Here is a 13,251-nt window from a genome sequence, read left to right as displayed (position 1 = left end):
CGTGGCATCGCGGCGAGGGCAGCAGCGCCGTGAGGCGGGCAGGGGCTTGCTCAGTGACCCCGAGAGCCTGAGCGCATTTCCTCTCGGACCCTGTTAATGGTACTTGCACTTAAGATGCTTCTCGGTCGCCTTCAGAAGAGGAGTGCGAGGCAAATGTATCTAGCAAGCTACAAAGAAAGCCTGATACAGAGAACTGCGGCAGAAAAGATCTCTTGTTGCTTAAAACAGGCACGGGCCCATGGTGCCCTGTACTGTAGGGAGCTCGGTGGCAGGAGCACAGCCAGCAGAAATGTGAGTATGTAGGGCAAACATAAAGCAAGTTGGTTGTAGTGACTCATGTACATAGTAAGGAATCGACAGTCAGATTTAGTTTGTTATTCAGGTACATCTGGTGAAGCAGTCGGGTTGTCTTGAGCAGGTTTAATGTTCAAACACGGCAAAGGAAAGGGATTACTATGATTCTTTATAAAAAATTGGAGCTTCTCTGTTTAAGTCTGCTCTGATCACAGAAGCAAACATGATATCCCCTATCCCTTCTTATCAGTGAGGCTCGTTGCTCCTGCTTTCCAGCCTAGTTGGTTTCTTTCTGCTCATTTACATGAACTCTTTAAATGCAAGAAGCGAGCATGTAACTTGAAGTATTACTTCTTTTAGAGCCAGTTCTTTTCATGAATTGAAGTGCAGAAACAAATTTCAAAAATCCCTGGTACAGCCTCAAAGGCTGGAATAATAGCAGGCTGCGACCGCGAGGTGGCGCTGTTCCACCGCCCAGCTGTACATCGTGCTGTACCTCTTGCATCAGGCTTAGGGCTCAGCTGGCTTTTTGAAAGTTGGTTTTTCCAGTGCATCAAGGCTTTCTGGACACGGCATGCACTGCAGCTGCACAGCCCAGCCCAGCAGTAGGATGAGATAAGTGTCATGAGCACCCCCTTTCCAACAGGAGCTCCTCAGACCTGCACTTAAATCCAGTGTTAAACTGTAGCTACTCTGTTTTGAGTCTAAGCTTTGACTCAAATTTGAACAGTAAACCGGTGTTTCATATCGTGCAGTAGCCCGTGTCAAGGGTTCTCAAACTTGACTGGGGGTGTGGTAGAGAAAGATGACTGCATGTTGAAAGATAACAAAATACTACCTTTCTGCCTAGAGATCCTTGTGCTATTTAACACTTGCAAAAATTGCTGCCATCACTATCTGAATTATTTAAGTACTGAAATATCCCAGATCAGCCAAATTCCATTAAACACAAAGTGCAAAGGAAAGTTATCTTAAACAAGCAATGTTCCAATGTAAAGTTGTTGCATTTACTCCCCAAGGAGGAAAGGATTCTCATCAAGAGGGGGGTGAAGAGGTTAGCCGCACTTAATTTGTCATTTTTTTGTTAGATGAGCTTTAACTTAGACTACTGTAAATTCAATGAAAAAACATGGAGAAGGGAGATAAGGAGCTTTTGGGATTATTTTTAAAAATAAACCCCAAAGCCTTCATTACTATCTTACAGCTTTTTCTAAGTAGTACTTTGCTGTTGCAGTTCTGAAATTAATGAAGTATGCATGGATTATTGCTGAATGTATTTTACTTCAAAGCTGGTTATTCCCCAGAAGTCAGAGGCTTTGCATGTCTGTTAACACAGTACTTTCCAGACCACTTTTCTAATACAAACTTCTGGGTTTTGACTCAATGCCAGAGGAGCAAAATAGCATCCTTACCTTTGCAGCTGTGACCACAACATAAAATCAAACAGGAAGAAGAGCTGATGCTGGGGGTTGTTTTCACTACACTTAAGGCACCTTGAGAGTTGGAGCTCACACAAAGAGATGGGCCCCCTCACACCCTCCCTAAGCAAAGTGGCTGTTAGAAGAGCACTTGGCTTTTCTTTATAGCTTTAGCCAGCACAGGCGACTGCATCTTATCTGTTCAGCAGCCCAGCTCCCCCTGTGTGAGCATTGCTGTTGCGCAGCAGCTTCCCCCATTTGCTTGTGCTGCCTTACCCAGGCTGCAGCACAGCCCTCGGAGGATGGTTTGGTGGCAGCCCAGCTTGTGGTTCTGCAAATTAGGAGGAGGCTCTAGGCACAGCTCTGAAGGGTGGCTGCATCAGCTCTAGACAACTTCCGTGTGTAGATTTCTCTGCTTGTCCAACTCGCAGCTGTACAAGTGCCGCTAAAACAGAAGTCAACAAGTTATGTGTGTGAAACCCTACCTTGAAATGCTTGCATATTCAAGCAAGTGGGAGGGGAGTGGGGGAAGAAAGGCACTAGCTGGATTTTTCTATTTCTCTGTACTGCTGTTAGTGACTCAGTCTACAGTTTTGGGATGTGATTTTGCATAACTGAGGAGGTTGCAGAAAAAGGCTATATTATGTCTCAGTTTCTGGGAGGAGCAGTTATATGACCATCAGGCTGGTGTGGGAGCTAACCTCTTGGAGATGCAGTTTTACTTTTTTCTACTCAGCATATTGTAAGGAATAGAAAGTTCTTGAGAGTATACCTCTGAAAAGCTACCTGCTACACAAGAATATTGGAATATGTTAGTAAAATTTCAAGTCATCAGTTCAGCATAGTTCAGTCTTTTCCCTGTTGTGAGCAACTTGAAAAAGCATCACCAGGTATTTTATTGTGACATTTGTCTTTTAGCATGTTATGAGGATCCTTTCTGGTATTAGAATGTTGTAAGTGACAGAACCCTTTCATCTGCTGTGGCGCATGGTGGTTTTTTGACAACTGCACAGCAGTAATAGTAGTTGAATTTAACCACCCCAACCCCCTTTCCCCAGGGCAGAGTAATTTGCTTTTCTTGGTGTTTAAGTGTTTTCACTAAGTGTTTGCATAGCATACCACCAGCTAAAATACATAGTCCCTATTTCCAGGGCTCTCTGAGAGTACTCTGCATGTCTTCAGTACACAGCAGATAATAGGGACTTTGTCCTGCCTTTCTTACCCCTCCCTTCAGCAAATAAAAAGTCAATCCTGCTATTAATTTGATCACTACATTAAACATAGTAAGCCAAATTATCCATTACATCAAAATGTATTCTGCCATCATGATGTTAGACCTCTTATGGATCAAACTGGAGGCAAGTGAAGAGGGAATGTTTTGTTTTTTCCTATCTGTAGCTGTATCTGCTTTGAAGATTGGCTTTGTAAGCTTCTCCCATTAACTAACAAAGAGATAGAAATCTTCCACATCCCTGTGTGCCCTCTCCAGATGTGGATTAAGTTCATTAATGGCAACAGTAATCTCCCAGACTGTCTGACAGGTGTTGATCTGTGCACCAGCACTAGTGCAGATTCTCACTTTGATGATGTTAAATGAGTGAGAGCCAAGAGCGTGGGTTTGAAGCAGATTGTCTCCACGTACTGCACTTTGACTTGGACATGAAGTTCTCAGATGGATCACCAGAGGCTGCACCACCAGTGAATGCTCAACACTCTCCACAACTCAGTGGTGGTAAAATCCATGAGGGCAGGCAAGAGCTAACCTAAACTAACCACACACACAGAACCCATAGTGGGAACACAGCCCTCAGCATCAGATATTTTAATTTGCAGACTCATGCTTATTCCTGATACAGACATAGCCAGCAATAATTATAAGAATCCACTCTAGCATTAAAATAATTAAAATTGACCTCTTGAACTCCCCCAGAAGGAAGACCCATAAGAAGTAGGAATGTCCGTAAGGAAATTTGATCCAACAGAAGTCTAAAACCGTCCCAAAAGACCTCACACCACTCCTTTTCAGTCTTTTAGCAGTCTACAGGAGCCTCTACAACTGGTTGTGTGGTATTGGTGAACACCAGAAACTGAAGGTGTAAACACAGGGTGATACACCAAGATCTGGACTACTCGAAAAGACATGGTCATCTGAACAACATTCACCTTGGTGTAACATGAGGGATCCATTGCCTGAGGCTGGGAAGTGTATATAGGATACCTGGGAGGTAAGCTAAAATAAAAAGATACTCAGAGTACAGAGGCATTTATGGATACAGATAGTTCAGCTTGTTTATAAGTAAATAGAAGGAATGCAAGTCTTGCCAGAGATAAAAATAAATAGATTTGTCCTGTCATGGCAGAAGAGAACCACAAAAGAAGTTTTAACATTAAAACCAGGCACAGAAACAAAAGTTAAAAGATTAGAGAACTGCAAAAACCTGCTCTGGAAAGCATGTGAGATAAGAGTGATTAGGATTCATTTGATAGGCTTAGGGGAAATTCAGATACTTTCCATACAGGTGTAGTTTTATTAGAGATTGCTGCTGGGCTGCTATTCAGCTTGCTGGGAGAAAAAGTGTAAGCCAGTAGGGGAGAGACAGACCTTGCCAGGTAAAGAGTCAAGGATGATTTAGATGGACACACAGTGAGGAAAGAAAGCATGAAATACCTAATTTAACAGGATGGTGTTTTTTCCTGAGGTCTAAAAATGAGGAACACTTATCTTGAAAATCCTTCATGTCTTGTCAGCACAATACAGACATCACTAAGTCTTACCTATAGCCTTGCTTACTCTGATTTCTGGTATAATTTTATTCTGGCTCCTCCACAAAATTAAAATTTCTTCAAAATACATGGTTAGCATCCTTTCAGTGGCCTTGGTGGTACTGCTTGTCCAGTAAGTATCTTATTAATGAGCATTCTGAGGAAGGAGACACAATGTACCTGTTTACAAAATTGACACAGCACTGTTTTTGCATTACTTATCACACATATAACTTATAGTCAATAAAATCTTTAGGCTTGAATTTTTGCCTTGGCACCTTAATACCGTCTCTCCTTAGGATCCTGAAAGCAGCAACATGATGTAGTTCATACACCAACACATTTTTACTACTGAGTTTGGATGGAAGAATGATGTTGCTTGTTCCAGTAGGACTGGAAAGCAACTGTCAGCACTTAGAACTACAATGTGAGCTGCATGTGAGTTATTAGAGCTGCAGCTATCTTAAGTTTAATCCTGGCATCCAGGAACATTTCCTTCGATTTTACTGGACAGATGCATTTGTGGACACAGCTGTATAAGCACTGAGAGAGAAAACTACAAGCCTACGTGCTTCAGAGCCTGCACTACAGTTAAAAACATATAGCATGCTAGCACAAGTGAAAGGGAGAGCTGCTGTGTGCAACTTGATCATTACATTTGGTCTACCAGTTGCATAGACCCAAAACTGCTCTACAAGTGCTGTAGTACAACATTTCCTCACGTAGCATGGTTAGAGAGCCCACCTTAACAGGTGCTTTAGAATAAATAGTACTTCTAAGATTTCCTATGCTGAATAGGAGTACATTAAGAAGATGGAAGCCATCACATACCACTTGGAAAAGGGTAATTAATAGCTTACCAAGATCCCCATATATACCACATAACAGTCTTCAATCCTTGCAAACATAAAAATATATCAAAATTTGAACCCTAGAACATTTTCACTTAGTTTCCCACCTAAAGTAGCTGTAGGCTTCTGCTTTAGAATTACTCTTCTTAATGCTAGAAGCTCACAGGTACCTTCTCTTAAATTTTGATGCCTCTCCCTTGCTACTCTTTTTAACCTTTCTTCTTTGAGTCTCACAGGTGCAAAGCTTTCAGTTGAATTAACTCTGCCTTATCCAGAAGTGGTGAGGAACTTGTTTCTCTGAATATTAGTCTTGTTAGGTATGAAGGACTAATGCTTAAAAAAATAAGTTGCCTGAATTTCTGTTACTTTGAGAGTTTGGGGATTTGTTTGTTTCATTTGTTTTGTTTTTGCAGTCAAAATTCCACAGGCTTCTGAGTAAATGAGTTAACTCCAGAGGTATACACTGTTAAACACAGGATGTTTGCTTCTCACATTTATTACAAAATCTACAGTGATCTCCACAGGGCTTCCATTTAATTGGAGTTTTGCCACCAACTTGAATACGTAGCTCAAGTCCAAGTTCATTAACAGTATGGAAAGGTTTACTCCAAGTGTTGGATGTAGTAGAAAGATTAAAAGCTGAGCAGTTGCCTTTACATGGTGAGCATGCCTGAGCTTGATGAGGTTATTTCCTGAACCTAAACTATAAACAAGGAACCAGGCAAAGTTGCAAACCTGCATATGGGATGCATCTGCTGGAAGTTATGACAAATCTTCACCTCACTGAAGTCAGTGAAACATTTTCCGTGTACTTGATTGGAGCCAGGATTTTGCTGTAGGCACTTACACTTCAGTTTTGCAGAAATTAATGCACATGACACAGTAAATACCTCTGAAAAACATTTTAGCTCCTCTCCTTCCCAGTTTTCCCTTTTTCTTTAGGCTGAGTTTTAAATAGCTTTCCTAAACCTTTTCCATCTCCATTCCCCTTTTTAAATCAGAAATTGAATAGATATCCTTTCAGCATTCTGCTTGAGCAACATCAATGGCATCACTTTTACACTGTATTAATCCTTATGCATAATAGTATGGTGTCTTCCATCAGAATTGCAAAGCAGTTAACATATATTAATTAAGTACTGCATCTCTGTGAGGCGTGTAAGTAATTAATTTTGTAAGCCAATGCCATTTAAAGGTGAGAGAAGGGTGGGTTCTCATCTTAGTGAATAGCCTCTTACTCGTTTACAGTTATTTCCTTCCTGGTGTCTAGACCTGACTAAGTTCCTTATGCAGCTTTTGTAATGGCATCAGTAACAGGCACACTTGTGAAGCTGAAATGCAAGACATCTCATGTATTTCCATTATGTGAAAGCATGTCCTCTCATAGTCATTGTCAAATGTAATTGTGGTAAATTACAGTAAAGAAGACGGGGGAAGAATTTGAGACTTAAGCTCCAGCCCTGCCTTCACTTCATTAGAACAGGTGTTCCTAAAGTTTTGGTGTCCTATGTTTGCTTTTGTGCAGGTAGCAAAGGACTTCCTAGATGCTACAGGCTTCCTTTTTCCCAGGCACATTTACTCTTTGCACCTGGAATTCATATTTAGGCAGATTTTGAGGGCTTCATAAATTTGTCTGGGCTTTCCAGATGTGTGGTAGCTGGAGACAGCAGACTCTTCTGAGCTGGTTGCATGCCTGGGAACTCGATGTCAGCACTGTGAGCACACACAGCAGTTACCGGGCATGGAGTCCCTCACAGGAGCAGCTCTCTGTGTGTGCTGTGCATAGGAAGTGCAGCACATCAGAAACAGCAGACTTGATGTAGACATGGCTGTGCAGTCAGGTCCACTCTTTCATGGGGGAACAACATAGTTATTTGCATATGGATTATACTTCTCCTGTTCCTGTGTGTTGCAGCTGCTGCATATATACACAGTTTTTTCTACCCATGAAATCCTCTGCAGACCTATGGGATTTCTACCATTCTAGTTTGCACCCTGATATACACACTCCTCCAAAGAACAGGATCCTTACTTATTCTACTTCTCCTGTCAATTCCCCCTTCCCTTCTATTAACAAGTCCTTGCAATAAGACAGTTCTTCCATGAGACACCCTCAGACAATTTCACTTTGCTCAGAAGGGAGACATGGCAGTCCTTTTTCTCTCCTCGGGAGTCCTTGGTCTTGGTGATTCTGCTGCTTACCGTACCCTGGTTCTGACATATGTTGGATCTCTCCATTAGCCACTTTGACCTATTAGCCTGGAAGAAAAACAGCAGGAAGGTGGGTAGCTTTGTCTGGCGTAGTGAGGTAAATAGCTGACTAAATGACAGATATGAGGTAGAGGATCAGCAAATTTGCCGATGATACCAAGATGTGAGGTGTGGAGGGAAGCAATGACACTTGGCAGGCTTGAGAGGTAAACCTGTGTGAACCTCATGAAGTCCAACAAGGCTAAGTGCAAGGTGTTGCAGGTGGGTTGGTGCTATCCCAGCACTAATACGCCAGGCAGAAAATTGATTGAGAGCAGCCCTGGGGAGAAGGAGTTGGGGATGTTGCTAGACAAGAAGCTTGACATGACCCAATGTGCACTTGCAGCCCAAAAATCCAACCATGTCCTGAGCTGCATCCAAAGCAGTGTGGCCAGCAGGTCCAAGGAGGGGATCCTGCCCCTCTGCTCTGTTCTCATGAGACCTTATGTAAAATGCTTTGTCCAACATAAGAAGGACATGGACCTGTTAGGACAAATCCAGAGGAGGGCTACAAAGGTGCTCAAAGGGCGGGAGTACCTCTCCTGTGACAACAGGCTGAGAGAGTTGGGGATGTTCTGCCTAGAGAGGGAGACTTCCAGGGAGACCTTAGAGCAGCTTTCCTGTACCTAAAGGGGACCTTTAAAAAGCTGGAGAGAGACTTTTTACAAGGGCCTGTGATGATAGGACAAAGGGGGATAGTTTTAAACTGAGAGTGGGTTTACATCAGATATTAGGAATAAATTCTTTACTGTGAGGATGTTAAAAAATTGGAACAGGTTGTCCAGAGAGGTGCCCTATCCCTGAAAGTATTCAAACCCAGACTGGGTGGGACTTGAGCATCCTGATCTAGTGGGTAGCATCCCTGGCTGTGGCAGGGGGTTTGGAACTAGGTGATTTATGAAGTCCCTTCCAACCCAAATGATTTCTGTGATTCTATGATCAGGGGTGTACTGAGATGTTGCAAGTGCAGCTGAGAGAATGGCAAAGAGATTGAGACCTGACCTCTCACTTTTGCAAGGGACTTTATTGATTAACTTAGCTGCCTCTGTAATGGTAATTTGGTTTGTTTCTTTTACAGAACAGAGATGCTACATTGCCTCTTTTTCTCTTTGCCTTGGAAATGTCATTCAGTCTAGGAAACTTTGGGTAGATTCAGTTTTTTGTCACACCATCACATTAGAATAATATATTTGGAAGGGTTATCAAGGATTTTCTACATTGCTTTCCTACAGGCATTTGTATATAAACTTTCTTCCTTATGTTTCAGTGGCCTCACACCAGTTGGGTTGTTTTTCACTGCTATTCATATGTTGGAGGCTAAAACCATTGCTATAATCATGTTCATAAACCTTTATGATTTTTAAACACGCTTATTCTGATTCAATGTTATCCTCAAAAATACTTTGAATCCATTATCTTGCTCTGTTGAATTAGTTTTGAAATTTTACCTAAATACACCTCCCATGTTTTGTTGAAACTGCTTTGAAATTAAACAGAAATTTGAGAAGCTTCTGTTGGCTGCCTCAGAGTGTCAAGCACATGAAATATTCCTCCCACTCCCCTGGAAAATTAAGAACTAAAGAAATTATTTTTCCCCCCTACTTGTAGCTAGATTTGAACTGGTAGAACATAAAATCACAGTATGATTCAATTCTGATTTTTCCTTCAGTATTGTCTGAGAAATGATGGAAGACTTCAGTGCATTAATAAAGCAGTTTAGACACCCGTCTGCCACAGTGGTGGAGCTCAGAAGATCAAAAGAACATTCTCATCTGCTTGACACACACACACCCAGTGTTTGTTCATTAATGGCATAATTTTAGTGTAGGTTATAACTGTACACATCGTACAACAAAGCATTGCCATGAAGTCCCCTGTCCCTAGGGAATGGAAGGAGCAGAAAAAAAGTGGTTGATTAAAGCATTCTCAGCAGCTGAGAACATCCCTAACACTGACACGTTTTACTGTGAACTGAGAAAGGGTGGGAAGAATAACTGCTCACCATCATCTTCATTTGATGGTATTGTTCAGGATAAATCCCCCACTGGTAGAATAATCCCTGATAAGAGGCATTCTAGCTTTCAGAAGTCATACTCTCAAAGCATACACAGTGGGGAGGTGTTGTAGTATCAATGCTCAAAAAAATATGCATAAATTGGTGTGGGGTTGCCCATCTGTTTTGGTGACAGAAAGTGAAGGTCTGGATATCTGTGTCTTAAACCAAATATGACCCATTTTAGGTTCTGAAGTAAAAGAGAGTTTGTCCTTCCCTGACAGAGAAAAATTGTGTTTTCCCTGATACTCATTCCATAGGGTCTCTAAAGACCCAAACTTAACTGAAAAGCAAAAAGCCCATGGCGAGGAGTAGAGGGGTTGGAACTAAACAACGTTTAAGGTCCCTTCCAACGCAGACCATTCCATTATTCTATGATTTGCTTACTGGTTTTGCAATTTTAGAAAATAAATTTTCTCACCTCTAGTTTAGGAAAATCCCAGTTGTAATGAGGTTAACTGGGTGGATTCCAGATCCCACTCACTCCTTGCATGGTAGCATTGACTTAGTGGCAGAGCCCCAGAAACGAATCTGGCCCTTTATCTCCATGAAAGTGAAAGTGTGCTGGGCAGGCATTTCAGCACACAGGGTAACGTGCCTTTGGATCACACACAGCTAATCCTCTTTATACTTTGCTGACTGTAACCTGCTTAGTCTTACATGAAATGTATTCATCGTCTTTTCCTGAGCCTGATCCAAAGCCTGTTGAAGTCAGTGGAAAGAGTCCAGATATTTTTTCTGTAGTTTTGGAGCTGACTGTATATGAACAGCTGGTCTAGCACTGAGTCTTGTAGTTGAAAGACAAGGAAAATAAGCAGCAACAGACCACATTGGACTCCGTGCTGTATTAAATATATAAATGAAAGTAACGTGAAACTTGTAAAACCAGACTGGACAAAACACTCTGAAACATGCTGCAGGGAACAGTCTAGTGCTAGCAGGGGAATAAGTTAGCTATTTAATGATTTCTTTTCCATAGCTTTTACTTTTCCACATATTCTGTAATGTAACAGTTCTTTTTTTTTCCTTGGGCAAATAGCTGTCAGACAGCAGCACTGGAATGAGAACATATGTAGAGTTTGCTTTTATCTTACATTACAAAAGAAGTATGAATACCTTCTGTTATTCCAAGTATGAAATTACAAGTGTCAAATTATTTGGTGCTTTAAATCCTGTGCCAGAAAAGTAATCCAGTAAAAATAGCTATGTCCTGTCAAAGCTGAGCAGTTAGTATTGTTATTACAGTTTCTAGCATGGCTCCAACAGTGTAAGATGGCAAAAACAAGTGTAAGAGACCAGCGAGAAACTTGCCTGGAATCACCCAGAGCATAGAAAGGCAGGAGGATGGAAACAAGGTAAACCTAATGACCCAAAGTGAGAATCTGCCTGGTCTGATTTACAGTTGGTTTGTACTTTAAAAATGCTGTTAAACAGAAGCTGGTTAACATCTTAGGGGCTGATTCTTACCCAGAGATCCCATAGAGTTAAATAAAAGAGTGGTTTGTGCTGGGTTCTGGGTATGTGGTTGATCCTCTGCCCTAAGGAGTGTACCATTTAAAAAGTAGAAGAATATTTAGCTGGAAGGGTTGAAGAATTTTATCACTTCCACATTACAGGTAGGAGTGCAAAACAGGGGTGTAGAAGTCTTGGCTGGGTTAAACAGTCGGGGTCTGAGTTGTCTGTGGCAGTGAACCCCTAAGTCCTGTCAAGTGCTTTGCAAACAAATCCATCTATACCTAACTATGGTATGGATGCGAAGTTGTGAATGAATGTATGTGGTGAAGTTTCCTGTGGACCTGAAGTAAAATAGGAGATACAAGAACAGGTCATAGCAGAGCTGTGGGTTTTCATATATGAATTTCTCTCAAAAGATTGTGAAGAGCCAGACACACTTTATACAGCTTCTGGAATTTAGGTTAATACTTTTGTTGTCCATTCCACAAAAGCCAGGACAGAAGAAAATTTAAATAGTAGATTATGTCTACTAGGGGACAGAAGAATCATATAATGCTCTTTTTCAGGTCTTCAGAGTTACAGTGAAACCTGGACAGAGACAGCTTGTTTTGCTAAATTGGGAACACACTGCTTCAGTCAGTATGGATGTTAGGAAGCTAATTAAAGGACATAGCAGCTGACAAGTGAATCTTCAATCCCTGTCAAATCCCTTAAGTTTATGACAAGTGTGAAGTAGTTCATATAGAAAAGAAATTTTTATTCCTGAATTCACGTTTCCAGATGAGATGTGTTTATTTTCATGGTAATAATCAGAACACATTTAACTTAATGTTTTTAGGATTAATTTTATCTGCTTTATAAATCACTTCCCAAATGCCAGCTCTCTTCCCCTACTTCTTGACAACCATGGGAGTCATATTAGTTGTCCACACTGGTATTTTAAGTAAGTGGCATGAAGGGTGTGTCAGGCTGCATAGTATGCTGCTGAACGGCAGACCAAATCCTGGTGCTTAGAGGCTGCAGTTGTGCTGAAAGGTCAGAAACACCAAGGACATATCTTGTACCAAAACTTGCCTGTCCTGAGATAGTGAGGAACAGTCACACGTGTTGATTTACAGAAAAAACTTTGGTTCCTTTTTTTTCCTTTGCAAATCACATGCTCTTGCTGAATATAAATATCTCATGCTGCAATGATTAAACCCATTTCAGGTTCATTTCCATGAATCTGTGAAAAGACTGTGCCAAAACCCAGAATCAGCTATGAAGGATAAATTGTGGGGTTTTTTTAATTTCTGAAAAAAATCAGTAGTAGGTTGTCAGTTAGTACATCAAAGGATGCATCTAGTGTGCCTCGGTATGCTGTAACGTGAGCCATTTGTTCAAAAGTTAGCTCTAGTTAACTAACATGACCATTCTAAAATAAGCACTCGGGCAGTGTTTGCTCCCAGGCAAATACTTGTTCTGCTACAGTTCCTTCTCAGCTCAGCTGCCTCTGATCCCCTTTGCAAGTGCCGAAGTTGTTAGCCTTTGTAGTCATGAGAGTTAATTACCACTCATTTTGTTCACTTTTCTGCATGGCCAAAAGCTTTTATGTCTTTTACATGATTTGGGAGTGGAAAGACTTGCCTGCATTAAGGGACTGTTTCTTATGCAATATGTGATTAATAGTTGCCAAGAAGTGGTCTGCCACATGTGTGCTGGCAGGTTGGTGGCTGTGCAGCTGCACTGCTAATTACATGGCTGGGCTGGGTAAGCACAGTGCATGTGATGGTGCAGATAGGCAGGAGTTAGAGGTTAGGTAAACTGGGCCACCTGGGCTGTGGTGGCTAGATGTGGCATCATGGGGACAGATAGGATGGATCTGCTGGGGTTGGAGCCTGGACATGTGGAGAGAACACCTAGGAGCTATGATATGGGGCAGTCGGTAAGGAGCAGAGGAAGAGAAGTTAGTAGCAGGCTAAAGCAATTCATGTAGCAGTCAGCTGTGCACAGTGTGGCCCTTTGGTATTGGACTGGACTCCCTTAGTTTTGGGAGTGTTTGTGTAGTAGGAGAGGAGCATGTATTATTGTTTAGCTTTCATATCAGTCCAAGAAAACTAGGTTTATCTCCCAGCTCAAAAGCATTGTCCCCACAGAAATAGATATTCAAACACAGTGCTCTTTAGAG

This window comes from Geospiza fortis, unplaced genomic scaffold (assembly GCF_000277835.1).
Source record: "Geospiza fortis unplaced genomic scaffold, GeoFor_1.0 scaffold265, whole genome shotgun sequence".
Classification (NCBI taxonomy): Eukaryota; Metazoa; Chordata; class Aves; order Passeriformes; family Thraupidae; genus Geospiza; species Geospiza fortis.
This window is presented reverse-complemented; position numbering follows the sequence as displayed.